Genomic DNA, 20,105 nt, shown 5'->3' on the forward strand with positions numbered 1-20,105 from the left:
ATGATTCTAATTTAATTACCTACTGCATTTCACAAAAAATAAAGGGATTTTAGCCAACAAATTAAGTCATCATCTCGCAAAAAACACCAAAAATATGATATTGAAACTTTTAAAAGTAGTTTTAAACCGTATAGATTTGAGACAAGTGTTAGATACAAAAAAGATGTGCCTTGTTGACATCTTTCGAACAATATATCATTCTCATTGTTTGAATTTATCATGTGAAAACTGCGGGAAAATCATTTGGTGCCCCGTGACTCCAAAAATCACGCCGGGCAGTTCAAGCTCATAGCACGAGCAGTGCAAGCGCATGTCAGTGGACAGTTCAATGCTCTGTTTTTTGAAATTCAATCCGTTCAAAATTTAAAAAATATTAAAACATGAAAAGTTGCGTTTTCTCCATAGCTTTCGAACAACATATCATTTGCATCATTCCGACAAACAGTTAAAGAAATTGATTGAACTTACTATCCGTTTTTTAATACGCCCGGATTACGGTATTTTAATTTAAAAAAAAAACTGTGCTAAATTTGAAAAAACTAAAAACATGAAAAAATTGCGAAATTTCATTATCGATCCGACAGTATATCATTTGCACCATTTGGAGAAGACGTTGGAAAATCAGAGTAAAAGTTCGTTTTCTGCCCATATATGAACGTTTCGTATTTTGAAAATTAAATTTAAAGCGTTCAAAATCTGCGAAAAATGTGAACATGAAGAAGTTTCGATCTTTCATTATCTATTCAATGGTATATCGTTTGCACAATTTCGACAAATGTTTGAGCAACTCGAAGTATAATCAATAGTTCTGAAGAAACTGGAAGTTCGAGTAAGTTCTGACGGAATGTTCAACCATGTTATCCGGGAGGTTCAACCCTGTATCCAGAAAAGTTCAAGTCAGTGCTCAAAATCGTGTCGGAAAGTTCAATGTCATTGCACGAGAAGTGCAAGCTAATGTCACCGGGCAGTTCAATGTCGTGTTTTCTGTCGGGCGGAAACTTATTATGCAAATCTCATCGTTTTGATCACCGACCACCCCAAACGTTGGAACCAAAAGCTGTATATGATAGCCTATGAGTCTAATTTAATTACCTACTGCATTTCACAATAAATCAAGAAATTTAACCCATCAAATTTAAGTCATCATCTCGCAAATAACATCGAGAATATGATTTTAAAACTTTCAAAATTAGTTTTAAACACTACGGATAGGGGACAAATCTTAGATACAAAAGATGCGTCTTGTTGGCACCTTTTCAATGATATATCATTCTCGTTGTTTGAATTTATCATTTGAGAATTGCGGAAAAATCATTTGGTGCCCCGTAACTCCAAAACCGCGTCGGCCAGTTCAATCTCATAGCACGAGCAGTGCAAGCGCATGTTACCGGATAGTTCAATGCTCTGTTTTTTTAATTTAATACGTGCATAATTTTTAAAATCTTAAAACATGAAAAAGTTGTGAAATTTCATTATCTTTTCAATTCTGTTTTATTTTCACCATTCCAACTAACGGTTCAAAAAATATTGTCCAAACACTATCTTCTCGGTTTTAAATAATCCGAAATTCGGTATTTTTCAAAATTGTTCAAAATTCGTGCAGATTTTAAAAAAACTTAACACATGAAAAAGTTGCGTATACTACGAGGCTTTCCAATAATATATGATTTGTATCATTCGGACAAACGGTTGAAAAAATTGATCGAAATACCATTCGCCCGTTTTTTAATACGTTCGGATTTTGGTATTTTCCAAATTATTCAAAAAATGTGTAGAATTTGGAAAAACTCAAAACATGAAAAGGTTGCGAAATTTAAATATCTATCCAACGGTATATCATATACACAATTTGGATAAAGGGTTCGAAAATCGGACTAAAAGTTCATTCTGTGGCCATATAGAAACATTTCGTATTTTCAAAATTAAATTTAAACCGTGCAGAATCTGCAAAAAGTGTAGACATGAAAAAGTTGCATTTTTTCATTATCTATCTAACGGTATATCAGCTTCACAATTCCGACAAACGGTTTAGAAATTTGAAGTAGAAACAGTAGCTCCAACCCTTTTATCCAGGAAGTTCAACCATGTGTCCAGGAAAGTTCAAGTCGGTGCTCAGAATATTATTCTGCAACCGGTTGCAAAATAGTAATGGTATATATATACAATTCAGTTAATGCATCTACTCAGCCGTGGCTTAATTTATATACCTCGTCGCACTTTGTAATAACTAAAGTTCCAATACCGGAGCCGTCATCTTCTCCCACCATTCCCTCACCGAAGCCGTCATCTTCTCCCTCCATTCCCTCACCGGAGCCATCTCTTTTCTCGAGATCCTCTGCTCCCTCACCGGAGCCAAATATTACTTCTAGATCGTTGATCATACCAAATACATCTCACCAGTATGGTGGATATGCTTCTTCCAGTAATCTGCCTCACCTTTGAAATGCTTGCCTTTCTTTCTGACGACATGCTTGCTCGGAAGAAATCGATGATGCCCCAGGTACACAACCTTCTCACATTTATCCAAATATATACATCCAGTCTCATATAAACAGCGCATGCATACATTGTATCCCTTGTTTGTATGTCCTGAAATGTTACCAAGAGCAGGCACAATCATTGATGGCTATGAACAACAACACTCATAGGTCAAATTCCTCTTGTTTGTGCTTATCCCATACACATACACATTTTATGGCTCACAATTGTAGAAAATCTTCAACTAATGGATTTAGGTGCACATCAATTAATGTTGTTGCCGGTTTGCTTCGGGCCTTGGATGATCATTGGCTTCATAATAAACTTCCACTTCATGCACAACCAAGGAAGAAGGTTATAGATACATAGAGTCACATGTCAGGTGCTATGACTGCAGCTTTGATCTCCAAAAGGATTCATGTCATCTTTACTTAGACCAAACCTTAAGTTCATTGCGTCATCTGCAAAGTTTGGAAACTCTCTCTCGATTTTTCTCCACTGCGGCCCATCAGCGGGATGTCTCAACATTGCGTCTTTCTTACATTAATCTTTGTGCCATCACAACAACTGAACAACCTGGCATGCTCTTTGTTTCTGAACAAACGTTTCAACCATGGTATTATATGAGCATACCACATTACCCTGGCAGGAACCCTCTTCCTGGGGCTGTCGCTGTCAATATCACCAGGGTCATCTCGTCGGATCTTATACAACAATGCAGTGCATACCGGACATGCATCCAAATTCTCATACTCACCACGATAGAGGATGCAGTCATTAATGCATGCATGTATCTTCTGCACGTCTAATTCTAGAGGGCAGACAACCTTCTTAGCTTCATACGTACTGGCGGGTAATTCGTTACCCTTTGGAAACCGCTTCTTCAATATTTTCAGCAACTTTTCAAATACCTTGTCAGTCACACTGTTCTCTGTCTTCCATTGCAACAATTCCAGTGTGCTACCCAGATTTTTCAGGCCATCTTCGCAATTTGGGTACAACAACTTTTTGTGATCCTCTAACATCTACTCGAACTTCAACCTCTCCTTTTCATTTTCGCAGTCTCACTTTGCATCAATAATGGCCCGACCAAGATCATCAGCGGGCTCATCTAATGCCTTTTGATTTTCCGCTTCCCCATTACAGTATCGCCGTATTTATGCAACATAGGATACATGTAATCATCCTATTTTTCTTCATTGTCTTCTATCATAGCCCCTCTTTCTCTGTGCTTGGTCCAGTAATTGTAGCTGGGCATGAAACCAGACCAAATCAGGTGGGTGTGAAGGGTTGTCGAGGAAGAGCAATCCTTCTTATTCTGACAGTCAACACATGGACAACACATAGAACCATCCCGTTTGTTTTGCTCAGCTACACAGATAAAAAATTCAGGCCCGCAATAAACTCGTTATGGCGTCGGTCACCATACATCCATTGTCGGTTCATCTGCACTATATAATTAAGTTTATGAAAACCATTACAGAACATCATGAACAGTGAAGCGATGTACATCGACACATGCATTTTATCAATGATGGATGAAAGGATAAAGTTTTTAACCTCGACCGAGAAGGGAAAAAAGAGGACAAAGCTTTAAAAAAGCTTTTCACAAGACATTTTCTTTATATTTTTCACACAAGACACAAAAAATGTCAATTTTCCGCGAAACTTGGCGTGTATACATATAATAACGATACATACATGCCAAATTTTGTTCAGAATTTTAATATTTTAAAATGTTTTCTAAGGTACCAAGTACATTTGCCCATATTTAAAAGTGGTTTCCAAAACACTCCTTAAAATAGGCTGAAGCCGGTGCGAAGAGACTGAAGCGCCGCTTAATGCTACCCTGAAGAAAAATGGCCCGGCCAGTGGACCGCGAGCGAAAAAAACTCCTGCCGGCCGGCCCGTCATTCACTACTCAAGGCTGATTTACGTGTCACCGTGGCCGGAAAAGTGACAGCCACGCCGCGAGCTGCACTCACTGCGGCAGGCTGTCCACTCTGCTCCCCGGCGGGCCATAAATCCGGGCCGTCCAATTACGCAGCGGATCATGTGGGCGCCGCGTAAACGTGTTGATGTCTCAGGCGCCGGCGTTGAATGCTCCTGCTACGTTGGAACAACCGCGATCATTGTGCGCACGCCAGCTGAGGGCGCAGCGGCGAATCATGAAATCTTTGCATGTGGCATGCTGTTGTTGTAGCGCATGAAATCAAGAGCGGCTGTTTTATTTGAGGTGCGATCGAAATTTTATTCGAGGCGCGACATAAACGAGCAGAATCAATCAATCGATCAAACCATTTGAATGTCATTTTAGGTCGGGCGCCCGACGCCTTAATACGTTGCGTTGGATCCATCTGGTACTGTTTTGGCATCATGATTCAGCTGGTAGATCGACCAAGGGAAGGGCTAGTTGAGGGTACAGGACTCTACAACCGGACGGGGCCCTGGATGGATATATGTCCAATGCCCTCTCGCACACGCTAATACGGCATTGATTCCTGTGTAGGTTGTGGTGCAAGTAGATGATACAATCGATTAGCAACCTCTTTGTCGCCGGCCGGACTGCCACTGGTCCACTTCACGTACAAACTAGATTTAGATGTGCGCCTTGGCGCACGACCCCGTGGAGCTCGCACCAATCTACGGGTATTTTTATTGAATTTGAAAAGCAAAAGCAACAGGTCTAAGGTATAACTGAACACATCTAATCATAACGGAGAAAATATGATTATATACAATCGAATATGATAGAATAACTAATACTCAATCTGCTCCATAGGATTCAGTGCACAAAGCACTAATAATAAGAGCGGAGAAAACAGTAGTGAAATAGGAATAAACATATGTTGTTTTTCCTGAGAAAGCACGCCACAGGACAAAATAAACTACATAACTACGCAATTGATAGCAGCATGAAGCAAAAGCACTCACATATACAACCATTGCATCATACGCTTGATTTATATGTACCACAACAAAAGTGAGGAACACAATCCTCAGATACGTAGATAACATGAAGCAAACAAATATCAATGGTTTGTGGCACCTGGAAGCAACATTCATGAAAACTAAATCACACAACAATCAATGCCAAATCGCAACTTCGAACAATCAGATGGTAGACAATACAGACTCAACGACAATTTATCATAGACTCAAATTCAGCATGTATACCTAATGTGAAGCTGGAATTTGTACAGTCTAAGGGTTGTTTTTCTTGTCAGCTGCACCTGCCAGGCTGCCACATCTTTGACAGGCTGTGACACACATCTGCAATAAATATATTTTGTCAAGACATGTCGAACAGATGCAAAATATCTAACCACCGGGATAACTTGTACAATGACGTGTGATTGCTGAAGAACTACTTGCTTTTTATCATCTGGCTAGGTTTGATAGTTGATTCTATGTCAACAATTGTATCCTTGCAAAGAATGTTATTTATCAGCTCAGTTGCCTGTCCTTTATCTTGACTGTTATAAATCAAAGGTACCATAGTCTGCAAAACATGATCTATAGAGAAAGAAAGATAAATATAATATAAAGAACACATCTCATGAGAAATGAAAAACAACGTGCAGTAGATCTTCTCTACATTAAACTTTGAACAGCTAGCCCCTATTTGTTCATACCAATAAAGAACAATATAGTGAGCAATTTATAAAACTTACCACATAAGATCCTAGGTATAAGGCACACCATCTAGGAGCGCATCAGCATGTTCAGCCACATCAAGAAGAGGCCACTTGCATCTATCATCTAGACATAGCTGAGTTGTGTGAAATTTGATTGCTATTCCCTCCCTCCATTTAAAAATATAAATCCTGTAAATTTGGCAATATTTTAGATTATATGAAACTTGCATGTAGAACTAATGGTCCTTCTCTCTTTTTTACCCATTTATTTATCTCTATCATTTATGGCTAAACATACATACTAATTGTTCTCTCATATTCTCAAAAAAATAATACCATCGGCTATTGTGGTCATTTCCTTGTAATATTAGTGGCATCCTTATTTCATGAAATAGACTAAAACATGCACTACAAAATGGAACGGATGGACCATCAGGATTGTCAATCCTTAATTCATATTCTCGTTAATAGCTAATTAATAACTTTGATCCGTTCTTAAAATAAAATAAAACACATAATGCATTTTCCAAAGGATGAAGGAAACAAAAGCACTTGGACTTCCACCCAAAAACTTGAACATCCCAATATTTTTATATCAAGCTAACAATGTTACACACTACTTGATGCATCATAAATTAGTGTAACTTTCTAACCCCATATAAATATGAGTTATCAATAACGGTCCAATTATTGTATTGTCTTTGTTATGTAGCATGCAACAAGACATTTATATTACAAATTCAGCAGAAGTCGGGTTAGTAAGGATTTATTCATCAAACAATATAGGAATGTATGATTGTCCCCCCAAAAAAGGTGAAAGTGTGAAGTTGAATGTTCTATAAATCTATCCAAGACAGCAAAAATGACATCCTGCCCGGGATGGCAATGACAACTCATCGCTTTATTATAATTAGAAATTCCAAGGCTGGTTTCAAAAATCTGATAATAACACCTAAATTATCGCCACGATGTTTTTAAGACAAACTCCGTGAATGGGCACTTCCACAACCTGATAATTTGCATGCACTACCAAAAAAAACTTTGCACTCTCTCTCCACCTGCGGAGATGCTGTGCCTACGCTCGTGCAACATTAATTCTGCCTTCATACATTAGGCTCTAGCTGCCTACCTAGACAAAAGATCAAGGCCAGCCCGCTCCTTTCCTCCTTTCTTTAGCAGCTTCTCGCTACAAATTTATTTTGGCAAATAGTACTTGTCTAGAGTCGACATAGCGAGGGGATCAGATCGGAAGGCTACCTTTGCGGGACAGCTCGATGCGGACGAAACGAAGGTGTGGAGTAAATTCTCCATCTCCCACGCTGCTTCCATCCTCGGCCGCTGCCCTTCCGTCGCCCTGCAGCTTCTCGTGGGCCCGCTCAACCGCTAGCCCATGGCCTCCCCTCCATCACCGTGTGGGTCCATCATGGCCGGCCAGAAAGGATTCTACAAATAAAAGACACTGCCTCAGAAACTATCTCAGTAAATTAAATATATTAACTCAGTTCAGTGATTTGTAGTACTACTAAATTATGCATGGTTCAGTCAGATAGTACAAGACATAACCACTCCTACATAGAAAAAAAGTGGCACAGATGGACAGCTGCTTATGCTCATACAAATATACCAAGCAGAGAATGTATGCGTCGTGTAAATTAACCTGCAGGTTTACTATGCAAAACTTTATGTTTGCATTCCTGTGTTTTATGCTAATTAAACTGCCTAAACAGAAATCCTCCCAGAGGAGGTATGGAGCAGGAATATGTGAAGAGGATGAGTAACTGTCTAAACAGGAATCCTCCAACACGAAATATATTATATTTAAAACTTGTCATTTACAGACACATCGATGCAGCATATTAGAATGCCCCGGCACAATGAATCTCAAAATGACAATACCTAGAATAGAATGGCTACTAAATCACAATCTATGCAACATGAACATAGTCAGTTCTAATGTGATCCAACAATCGTCAGATAACAAAAAGTATCAGCTTACAAAGCCCCGTAACATATGTATGGTCGAGGTAGTAATTTCCTTCTCTGAGATTTTTAAACTCTGAGCAGCTAATAGAACCATACCAAAAAGAATAGAGCTCCCCACTTCATTAGCATCAGCCTCGCCACGTCAAAAAAAAAAATCAGCGGTGCATAAGTTCTAATACAGTTGGAGCAAAAAAAAACATAGGAAAAATGCCAGAAGTGTTACAAGTAGATATAAGAATGGCAGAATAAAAGCATTATAAAAGGTAGAGCTATAAACATGATGAATGAAGACCAACAATAATAACAATGTAATCTAATTTTGTAGTTCAGGATCCAGACCTTTACGTATCAAACACTTAAGTTCATCTTTCATGCAGGCACTGATAGGAGAAGGGAGAATCAGCAGCAGCTCGCCTGATCTTGACGTATACAATGAATTGGGTCTTCTATTTGATTTCCACATGCAGTGCGCTCAGGATGGTAGTGCCACATGATCCGTCTCGGGCGGCATGTGCTCCACTGCGACCAGGATGACGGCAGCACTCCATTGACACATTCCTTGACCTATACAATGAATTGTTCTTAAACTACTTCTAGTGTAATAGTATAAATATTCATGTGGAAATCAAACATTCACATCTTACCATTTAAGTATCTACCTTTATACTATGGAAATCCATATTTTCGTGAGGACAATCATGCTATAATTATATAAAACTGTTCCACTCCAGGGAGAATTAATTTTGCATCTCCAGCAGGCTCTTTCTTTGTTCCATTCATTCCGCTATGTCCCTCCTGCTGGTAACCGTAGCCATGTGATGAAATGTAAGAAAAATAAGAAACCAACCCACTGTTGATCATCTAAAACATAGGGCAAACAGAATTGCGGAGCCAAAGGAGACTGGCACAGCATGATCATGATTCACAGAACGCTGACCTTGTTTTTGATCTTACTGCAGCCTGTTGATACATATAACTATCCGCCAAGATATTAGTTGTGCCCTGTAAATTGTGGACCATGCACTAATTAATCATAAGATATTTTCTGTTGCTTTAATTGTTAGGATTACATGCGAGATGCGTTTACAAAACTAAAGCAAGATCGTACAAAAAAAAAACTTCATCGATTGAACCTCCTATAGTAGAAATCCCTTCGATATCCAGGAAGTTTGAGCTACCTCAAATCATTGCAATAATCCAATTAACAACCTATGGAGTTTTATAGTCACTATATGTAATATAATTTTAACTAATAAAGCTTGATTAATAGGATAAATGTACCATGTTTACTGTTGAACCTTGAGTGTGTTCCCCAAGTTATTTATGCCGTTTTTCACAGTTAATGTTTGTTCGACTATGGGAGAGGTACAAGAACAACCAAAATACAATCTTTTTATGTTGGTGCATTTTTTTACTCTCTAATTAGTGTGCCCTTAAAGCTATTTTAATTTAATTTTATTTTTAAGCCTCTGTCCTGCAGCAACCCCATCGTTCTAAGATTAGGTAGCAGTTGGCCGGCTGAGAAGAATATAGAGTAACACCCGTAGGACTTCTCACCTTCTCTGTAGAAGCCAAGCATGTGGTCTTGATCGCTGCATCCACACCTGCTGCACCATGCACCACACTCCTCATCTCCAAGGCGTGATACTTTGGCAAAGCCCAAAAACACCTGCGTCATTAGATTTAAGAAAACATCATTTCCAGGACCACAAAACAATATAGAGTGCTGCAGTTTTTTCTGGGACTAAGCTGCATAGTATGTACACAGCCTTATAGTTTGGTCCATGGCAATATAAAAATATTGAAGCACCGGAACAAATGAGCAGCTTCCGTATATATTATTACCAAAAATTGTATTCTCCAACATCTCGGTGAAGAATGTGAATTGCATGTAAGTAGCTATAAGGAGCTGCAGAAGCCACTTGCAAAGCATCTAAAAAATCAGATAACACTTGCAGATGTGAGATTTATTTACATAAAATCCAAAATATACATTACCGATCAGTTCATTATTTAGAACAAACAAAAACAAAAAATAGGAATATATGCATATAATATTGTTTATCTTTACAATTAAATAACCGTTGGAAAAAGGTTAGTCACGCGAAGTCAGGAAACGCCATGCCAAATCTGAACTACAATAGTAAAAGTTATCACTGCATTAATATTTGAGAGCATGTTTATCTTGTGATTTTTCCAATAAATCAAAGCAAAATAATCGGGGCAAGCCTTGGTGTGGTTTTGTTTACGTTATCTCCCAGTACTACCCACGGAAAGGTCATCAGCTAATCTGAATCACATATTCCAATTTCCGCAGACACATCTATGGATGTGAACATATATGCCCAATCTCAAACTAAGGAAGGAAAATCAGAGAAACAATATAATCCAAGAAATGGCTAGTGTGCCTAACTTAATAATATAAAATGTAAATTAGTTTCAGTTCCAAAGAAATTACAAAAGTAAAACCAAAATATTATATATATCTAAATTTTTCCAGTTGTTCAAGATGGCGTCCATAATAACCGGCATCAATTAACCATTACGACTGGTGTAGGTTGATAAGTAAAGATTCTGAACACATATGTGAGGGAGACCAGAAAAGAAAACCAGTGCAAAGTATCTAGTATGAACTGTTCAGAGTTAGCATACTATCACATTAACAACTTAAATCAATCATGCCACTGGAAATATCAAATCTCATAGAAAACAGCGCTCTTGAAAATGTTTCTACATGTACAAAATTTATGGCTTACTTCGATTTCACGGTTTTATTGCAGCCTGGACTTTCTCAATTATCAATCTAAATAAGAGATTGCCCCTGTGTAAGACCCGTAGATAAACAAAAGAGACATTGCAGTAGTAAAGCCTCAAGCAAGGCATAAACTGGCAACAAACAAAACTGTACATGATCAGGTAGAGAGGAAAGGCTGTACCTCATTAGCAAGAGATCCTAGTGGAGTATATTTAGGTCCAGATGGTAACAGTAGACAAAACACATGAACTTGACTACCCATTCTTTGTGTCTACAGTTTCAGCCCTGCAAGTGAGTGTGCATATTTGGAGCATACATTATTGTACCTGGACATGGAGTATCATGGCAGCGAGCTGGTTGAGTCTGGATTAGGAAACAAACAAATACAATGTGAGAAAAAGTGAGTAGGCTGAGAAGGAGAACCAGGATAAATCAAATGATGCAGAGAAGAATGTAACTAACCAGAAACACATTACCGGTTATAATATGCACACCAAAGGTAGCTCCTTTCATAAACTAATTGCATATATACTATCTTGTCGAAAAGTAAAATTATTATTCATGACCTGGAAGAGATCCATCTGAAACCTGAAAACCACAAACAAAGCTCATAATGTCTTTGTCAAATGTCATCATACACACAAATACACCATGGTATCCAATCTTACCGTGAAGATTCTCGTAGAGAGTCCCAATTGGAAGGTACTTAAAGGCAAGTGTTCCTAAAAATGGATCAGACTCATTGCAGTATACCTCCTGTCGATGCACAGTCAAAAAGGAAATACACTAAATCAGCTCAACCAATTCACCGCATAGAAGAAACAAACAAATGCACATGCTAGAGAGCGGATAGGATAGAAAGGAACTAAAAGGTACATCACTGAATGTTTTATGCAACTGGTGGAGATTTAGGATTAAACCGGACACAACAACCTGATAGGTCCCCATCATGCACAAGCTTGACCACCAACTCGGTAAATTGTTTGCAATGTCTATATAGAATATAAACTACAAACATCACCTCATAAAACAGTTATATTTCAACTTACAACACTTCTCTTATCAAGATCTCCAACATGTTTCGAAGTTTAGTTCCATTTTAGGTTGCTTTTCTACAGGAGGTGAAAAGAGAGAAAAAAAAAACAGCAAGGACATGTTCAGCTGATGGTGATTTGAGCTAAATTGCAGTTGAACTATTACCTGAAAATAAGGACAAGTCAAGTTGAACTTTTTACATATATAATCATACGAGGAGGTTGCAATCACTGATACGTGCTGAATCTACCTATTCCAGTATAAACATAAAACACAAAATTCATAATATTTAGAGTTGTAGATTTATAAAAGACCAACAACTAACAATAAAAAAATCATAACACAACTGTTGGCTGAATCTCAATATTTTACCCAAAAGACAACATTAATATGGACAAAAGAATATTTTAGAATCTAAATCTAAGACTTTCATCATACCTAGCAGCATTAATATGGACAAACGTAGCCATTATGAGTGGGGGAGGAGACAAGGAGGCCACGAGGAGGAGATTTACCGACAAATCGTTCAGCAGCAGTAGCATCATTGGTGGCCTCCTCTATGCTGGCGGTTTCATCAGGTGAAAGCCCCATGGCGGCGCGAAATCGCGGAGAGGAAGGGAGGGGAGGAGGGAGCAGCGATGGAGGCGCAGGTGGAGCCCTCCCTCCTTCAGGCGCTCGTCCATGGCATGGTGGCGTCTTCCCCTCGCGCGTCGATGTGGGCCTCCTCGTCGCGGTGTGCTGGGAGCGCTAGGGTGCTCGTGACGCGCGGAGGTGGCGGTCGCACCCAAGGCCGACGCTGCTACCGGCCGACCATGGCGACGACGGGAGGCGGCACTCGCGTACAAGGTTGGCGCTGCTCCCGGCCGGCCATGGAAACGATGGGAGATCGACCGAGAGGAGGAAGAGGCCGTGGCTGCTGGTAACCGTGGGGCCGTGGATGGCGGCGGCCGGCGGCCTCCCTATCTCCTCCCCACCGGCCGTCCGGAAAGGGGAGCTGCTGGATGGAGCTCGGGCGCCCCTGCACCTGCGCAGCGGATGCAGCCGTACGGCCGCAAGGGCACCGCCGGCCACCGTCGGCCGCTTAGGCGACGCGGTGGAGGCGAGAGGGTGGCGGCGGGGATGGCGTGGGTTGCCGCCGCACGCGCAAGGGAGAGGGAGGGGTGGAGACGGGGAAAGGCAGCGGGGAGGGAGGATGCGCGGCGGGAGCTGTGGAGGCGGCGGCTACGGGAGGGATTGGGGAAGACTGGGATAGGGTTGGTTCTCCCGTGTTGGTTGGCTTGGCTTAATTGGGCTTGTGAGAGATATTTTGGGCCGAACCAATCGTCAAGTAACACGTGGCCCAATCCTTAGAGACGAAGCGAGCACAGCACCCAGTCCTTCCGTGCGATGTGGCTAGCGTGGATAGCCTGGGAGAGCCCCATGGGGGTGCAACAATCATACCTTTAGATACAAATAACATCCCAATGCAACATGCAAGGTGAGTAAAGCCAGGGTATATGGGGATCCAGGGTTCTGTCCTGCTCCCGCGATCCGCTACCTCTGGCTCACTTCGTTTTTTGGTGGCTTTGGGGTTTTCGAGGTGCACCTGACATGTTCCTCATCAACATGACACTACAGGAATGGAGCTAGACGCCGACGGCCACCACGTACGCCGAGGGCTTTTTATCAGGGCCGTCGGCGTACAGCCTCGCCAGGGCACCTCCGGAGGACGACCGTCGGCGTATCGATGCCGTCGGCGTAGAGGTGGCTACGCCGAGGGCTGCCCTCGGCGTCTACCAGGCCCTCGGCGTAGGGTCTCCATCACCTCCCCTCGCACCCGCACCGTCACCGCCTGCTCACGGCGTCAGCCAGACGCCGAGGGCTACCCTCGACATAGGGCATGGCCCCCCTATGCCGACGGCCACCCTCGGTATATAGGGTTTTTTTTATTTTATTTTTATTTTTTCTCTCTCATATTACTTTATATTATGTTTCTATTATTTATTTACTAGTATGAATTATGTAAAAAATGGTTGTATTTTTTAAGAATTCGTAGATGGCATATGTAGGTCCCACGGGTGACGCTCTTCGCAGACGGGTCAACCGGAGCCACTAGGCCCAACATTTGCTATCGATGTACATATGGGTAGATCTGCGGGGTCCCCGCCCTACGGTTTTCCTAACCCTAACTCTAACCCTAACCCAAACCCTAACTCTAACCCTAACCCTAACCCTAGGGTTTCCACATACATTGCTAACCCTAACTCTAACCCTAACCCTAACCCTAGGGGTAGATCTGCGGGGTCCCGCCCTAGGGTTTCCCAAGATACAGATCACCGGAGCGTCAGAATTGTTGGAAAACTTGCATCTGCCCCTAACATATATGTACAAGTGTGATGTAAGGTTTGGCTAACCTTGCATGTACCCGGCGTTGACGATTTCCGCATAATGGGCTACCACTTGGTAAAATCCAGGATCTGTATGTGGAAACCCCCGCCACGGCTATAATGGAACCTATTTTTTGGTAAAGTATGCCCAACCTATGGTTTCCATGTACATATGTCCTAAACAAACCAAAACAAGTAAAAAGTCCATTGGTAAACCCTCGCATAGAGAAAGCTATAGGGGTAGATCTGCGGGGTCCCCGCCCTAGGGGCAGATAAAGATACAGACCACCGGAGCGTCGAAATCGCTGCAAAATTTTCATCTGGCCCTAACATATGTGTACAAGTGTGATGTAAGGTTTGGCTAACCTTGCATGTACCCGGCGTAGACGATTTCCGCATACATGGGCTAGCACTTGGTAAAATTCAGGATCTGTATGTGGAAACTCCCGCCACGGCTCAAACGGAGCCTATTTATGGTAAAGTATGCCGAACCTATGGTTTCCATGTACATATGTCCTAAACAAACCAAAACAAGTAAAAAAGTCCATTGGTAAACCCTGGCACGGAGAAAGCTATAGGGGTAGATCTGCGGGGTCCCCGCCCTAGGGTCAGATTCTGGATGTATAGGGGAAAACTCCCTCGGAGGTGAACCGGAGAGAAACTTGGGATCATATGGGATGATCCTTGTTTCGTCAGAGATCGAGCCTCGGAGGGGGTGAATGGCCCCAAAACTTGTGTGTGTCCACATGGCATGCACAAAAGTGATACATTTAAGAACTTAAGACATAGAAACGATACAAAACACTTAAATAACTAGACCCACACACATACCAAAGCGCTTAAAAAACTAGACCCACACACGAACCGAAACACTTAAAGAACTACACCCACACAGGAACCAAAACACTTAAAGAACTACACCCACACATGAACCAAAACATTTAAAGAACTACACCCACACACGAACGAAGCACTTAACACTGGGTCGACGCATGACCCGCTAGACACACGGACTCGACACACACACATATTAATCAGAAGTCGAAATCTTCGTCCTCGCTAGGGGTGTCCTCTGAAGCGGTACTTGTGAGGTTCCACAACCACCGTTCATCATCCTCCCCCCATGTCGACGCCTCTCCTTTGGCGTACTCTGCTTCAACCTCGGCCTTCCTCTGCCGCTTTCCCGCCCTCCTCTCTCTCCTGTACGTCTGCTTGTCTTTCCAGAATGCGCGCTCTGCCTCGACGGCTCCGGGATGGTCTCTGCACCACTGTGCCATGAACTGCTCGTCCGCCTCGATGGTATCAATCCGCCGCTGGCCAGACCTGTACCGCCGCGCTTCACCCTGTGAGCGAAGTAGCGGCTCAGTAGAGAGACTCTGAGCTTCCGTCAGAGACCTGACCTCCGGGAAGTTCATTTCGTGGTGCGGCCGGCCAAACCTCCAAGCCGCAACATCGTATGCGCGGGCAGCAGCCTCCTTCGTGTAGAAGGTGCCGAGCCACACACACGTACCACCGGCGGTGATTTCAGCCGCGAAATGTCCCGCAGGCCGCAGGCGAACGCCGATGAAGCCCGTGTTGCTACGGCGACGAGGAGCCATCTCAGCGGTAGCTCATCTCAGAGGATTTTGTGGTGCTGTTAGATGAGAGAAGTGATGAGGGGAGAAATGTTGTTGGTGCTATTAGTGGAGAAGACATGGCTATATATAGGCCGACGAGGGGCTGAAACGGTGGGAAAACTTGGCGGGAGAGAATGGGCGGGAAAGGGTGGGCGGGAAAACTTGGCGGGAAATCATGGCGGGAAAAAAGGGCGGGAGAGAAGCAGCGGGAAAGGGTGGACGGGAAAAAAAGGATATATGACATGATGCAGACGAAGCAGAAGCCCAATCCCGCATTGCCTCAGCCACAGTACTACGGCAATGCCAAGGCCGCCAAGGATGACTACTGCGACATGGTGAGGTCTCGTCACCCGGAGGTGGATGACCCCTTGCGCATCCCGACCGACGAGGAGTTGATGGCGTGTATTTCACACGTTCGTTGGGCAACCCCAAGAGGAAGGTATGATGCGCACAGCAGCAAGTTTTCCCTCAGAAAGAAACCAAGGTTTATCGAACCAGGAGGAGCCAAGAAGCACGTTGAAGGTTGATGGCGGCGGGATGTAGTGCGGCGCAACACCGGAGATTCCGGCGCCAACGTGGAACCCGCACAACACAACCAAAGTACTTTGCCCCAACGAAACAGATGAGGTTGTCAATCTCACCGGCTTGCCGTAACAAAGGATTAACCGTATTGTGTGGAAGATGATTGTTTGCAGAGAAAATAGTAAAAACAAGTATTGCAAGCAGATTTGTATTTCAAGTATTAAAGAATGGACCGGGGTCCACAGCTCACTAGAGGTGTCTCTCCCATAAGATAAAAGCATGTTGGGTGAACAAATTACAGTCGGGCAATTGACAAATAGAGAGGGCATAACAATGCACATACATGACATGATAAGTATAGTGAGATTTAATTGGGCATTACGACAAAGTACATAGACCGCCATCCAACCGCATCTATGCCTAAAAAGTCCACCTTCAGGTTATCATCCGAACCCCTCCAGTATTAAGTTGCTAACAACAGACAATTGCATTAAGTATGGTGCGTAATGTAATCAACAACTACATCCTCGGACATAGCGCCAATGTTTTATCCCTAGTGGCAACAGCACAACACAACCTTAGACCGTTCTGTCACTGTCCCAGGTGTCAATGCAGGCATGAACCCACTATCGAGCATAAGTACTCCCTCTTGGAGTTAAAAGTAAAAACTTGGCCAGAGCCTCTACTAGAAACGGAGAGCATGCAAGATCATAAACAACACATGTATAATAACTTGATAATTAACATGACATGGTATTCTCTATCCATCGGATCCCGACAAACACAACATATAGAATTACGGATAGATGATCTTGATCATGTTAGGCAGCTCACAAGATCCAACAATGAAGCACAATGAGGAGAAGACAACCATCTAGCTACCGCTATGGATCCATAGTCCAGGGGTGAACTACTCACTCATCACTCCGGAGGCGACCATGGCGGTGTAGAGTCCTCCGGGAGATGAATCCCCTCTCCGGCAGGGTGCCGGAGGAGATCTTCGTAATCCCCCGAGATGGGATCGGCGGCGACGGCGTCTCGCAAGGTTTTCCGTATCGTGGTTTTTCGCATCAGGGGTTTCGCGACGGAGGCTTTAAGTAGGCGGAAGGGCAGAGTCGGGGGGGCTAACGAGGGGCCCACGCTATAGGTCGGTGCGGCCAGGGCTTGGGCCGCGCCGCCCTATAGCTTGGCCACCTCGTGGCCCCACTTCGTGTGTTCTTCGGTCTTCTGGAAGCTCCGTGGAAAAATAGGGCCCTGGGTCTTCGTTTCGTCCAATTCCGAGAATATTTCGTTACTAGGATTTCGAAACCAAAAACAGCAGAAAACAGGAACTGGCACTTCGGCATCTTGTTAATAGGTTAGTTCCAGAAAATGCACGAATATGACATAAAGTGTGCATAAAACATGTAGGTATCATCAATTATATGGCATAGAACATAAGAAATTATCGATACGTCGGAGACGTATCAAGCATCCCCAAGCTTAGTTCTGCTCGTCCCGAGCAGGTAAAACGATAACAAAGATAATTTCTGAAGTGATATGCCATCATAACCTTGATCATACTATTTGTAAACATATGTAGTGGATGCAGCGATCAAAACAATGGTGATGACATGAGTAAACAGGTGAATCATATAGCAAAGACTTTTCATGAATAGTACTTCAAGACAAGTATTAATAAGTCTTGCATAAGAGTTAACTCATAAAGCAATAAATCAAAGTAAAGGTATTGAAGCAACACAAAGGAAGATTAAGTTTCAGCGGTTGCTTTCAACTTGTAACATGTATATCTCATGGATAATTGTCAACATAGAGTAATATAACAAGTACAATATGCAAGTATGTAGGAATCAATGCACGGTTCACACAAGTGTTTGCTTCTTGAGGTGGAGAGAAATAGGTGAACTGACTCAACATAAAAGTAAAGAGAATGGTCCTTCAAAGAGGAAAGCATCGATTGCTATATTTGTGCTAGAGCTTTTATTTTGAAAACATGAAACAATTTTGTCAACGGTAGTAATAAAGCATATGAGTTATGAAAGTTATATCTTACAAGTTGCAAGTCTCATGCATAGTATACTAATAGTGCCCGCACCTTGTCCTAATTAACTTGGACTACCGGATCTTTGCAATGCACATGTTTTGACCAAGTGTCACAATGGGGTACCTCCATGTCGCCTGTACAAAGGTCTAAGGAGAAAGCTCGCATTTTGGATTTCTCGCTTTTGATTATTCTCAACTTAGACATCCATACCGGTACAACATGGACAACAGATAATGGACTCCTCTTTAATGCATAAGCATGTGGCAACAATTATTATTCTCATATGAGATTGAGGATATATGTCCAAACTGAAACTTCCACCATGAATCATGGCTTTAGTTAGCGGCCCAAAGTTCTTCTCTAACAATATGCATGCTCCAACCATGAAGGTGGTAGATCTCTCTTGCTTCGTACAAGACGGACATGCATAGCAACTCACATGATATCCAACAAAGAATAGTTGATGGCGTCCCCGAAAACATGGTTATCGCTCAACAAGCAACTTAATAAGAGATAAAGTGCATAAGTACATATTCAATACTACAATAGTTTTTAAGCTATTTGTCCCATGAGCTATATATTGCAAAGGTGAATGATGGAATTTTAAAGGTAGCACTCAAGCAATTTACTTTGGAATGGCGGATAAATACCATGTAGTAGGTAGGTATGGTGGACACAAATGGCATAGTGGTTGGCTCAAGTATTTGGGATGCATGAGAAGTATTCCCTCTCGATACAAGGTTTAGGCTAGCAAGGTTATTTGAAACAAACACAAGGATGAACGGTACAGCAAAACTCACATAAAAGACATATGGTAAACATTATAAGACTCCATACCGTCTTCCTTGTTGTTCAAAACTCAATACTAGATGTTATCTAGACTCTAGAGAAACCAAATATGCAAACCAAATTAGCAAGCTCTAAGTATTTCTTCATTAATGGGTGCAAAGTATATGATGCAAGAGCTTAAACATGAGCACAACAATTGCCAAGTATCAAATTATCCAAGACATTTTAGAGTTACTACATGTATCATTTTCCAATTCCAACCATATAACAATTTAACGAAGAAGAACTTCGCCATGAATACTATGAGTAGAGCCTAAGGACATATTTGTCCATATGCAACAGAGGAGCGTGTCTCTCTCCCATAAAGTGAATGCTAGGATCCATTTTATTCAAACAAAACAAAAAACAAAAACAAACCGACGCTCCAAGCAAAGTACATAAGATGTGGCCGAATAAAAATATAGTTTCAGGGGAGGAACCCGATAATGTTGTCGATGAAGAAGGGGATGCCTTGGGCATCCCCAAGCTTAGACGCTTGAGTCTTCTTAATATATGCAGGGGTGAACCACCGGGCATCCCCAAGCTTAGAGCTTTCACTCTCCTTAATCATATTGCATCATACTCCTCTCTTGATCCTTGAAAACTTCCTCCACACCAAACTCGAAACAACTCATTAGAGGGTTAGTGCATAATAAAAATTCACATGTTCAGAGGTGACACAATCATTCTTAACACTTCTGGACATTGCATAAAGCTACTGGACATTAGTGGATCAAAGAAATTCATCCAACATAGCAAAAGAGGCAATGCGAAATAAAAGATAGAATCTGTCAAAACAGAACAGTCCGTAAAGATGGATTTTATTAGGCCACCAGACTT

General features: G+C 42.2%; 3 long non-coding RNA genes across 4 annotated transcripts; all 3 read right to left on the reverse strand.

The window, feature by feature from the left end:
* Positions 1-5,413: 5,413 nt before the first annotated feature.
* On the reverse strand, positions 5,414-7,771 carry LOC124651533. 2 transcript variants are annotated; one of them, XR_006987433.1, is made up of 4 exons: positions 7,741-7,771; positions 7,374-7,559; positions 6,153-6,305; positions 5,414-5,751 (listed from the first exon to the last, which is right to left on the reverse strand). It is a non-coding gene; the product is annotated as an uncharacterized LOC124651533 (long non-coding RNA). The 2 variants fall into 2 exon arrangements; XR_006987434.1 differs by having other exon boundaries at positions 7,733-7,770.
* Positions 7,772-8,551: 780 nt separating this feature from the next.
* On the reverse strand, positions 8,552-10,932 carry LOC124651532. The gene is made up of 6 exons (XR_006987432.1): positions 10,856-10,932; positions 9,945-10,032; positions 9,657-9,768; positions 9,037-9,101; positions 8,744-8,897; positions 8,552-8,663 (listed from the first exon to the last, which is right to left on the reverse strand). It is a non-coding gene; the product is annotated as an uncharacterized LOC124651532 (long non-coding RNA).
* Positions 10,933-11,035: 103 nt separating this feature from the next.
* On the reverse strand, positions 11,036-12,558 carry LOC124651534. Its single transcript, XR_006987435.1, has 4 exons — positions 12,405-12,558; positions 11,523-11,610; positions 11,421-11,442; positions 11,036-11,217 (listed from the first exon to the last, which is right to left on the reverse strand). It is a non-coding gene; the product is annotated as an uncharacterized LOC124651534 (long non-coding RNA).
* Positions 12,559-20,105: the final 7,547 nt, after the last annotated feature.

This window comes from Lolium rigidum, chromosome 5, assembly GCF_022539505.1.
Source record: "Lolium rigidum isolate FL_2022 chromosome 5, APGP_CSIRO_Lrig_0.1, whole genome shotgun sequence".
Lineage (NCBI taxonomy): Eukaryota > Viridiplantae > Streptophyta > Magnoliopsida > Poales > Poaceae > Lolium > Lolium rigidum.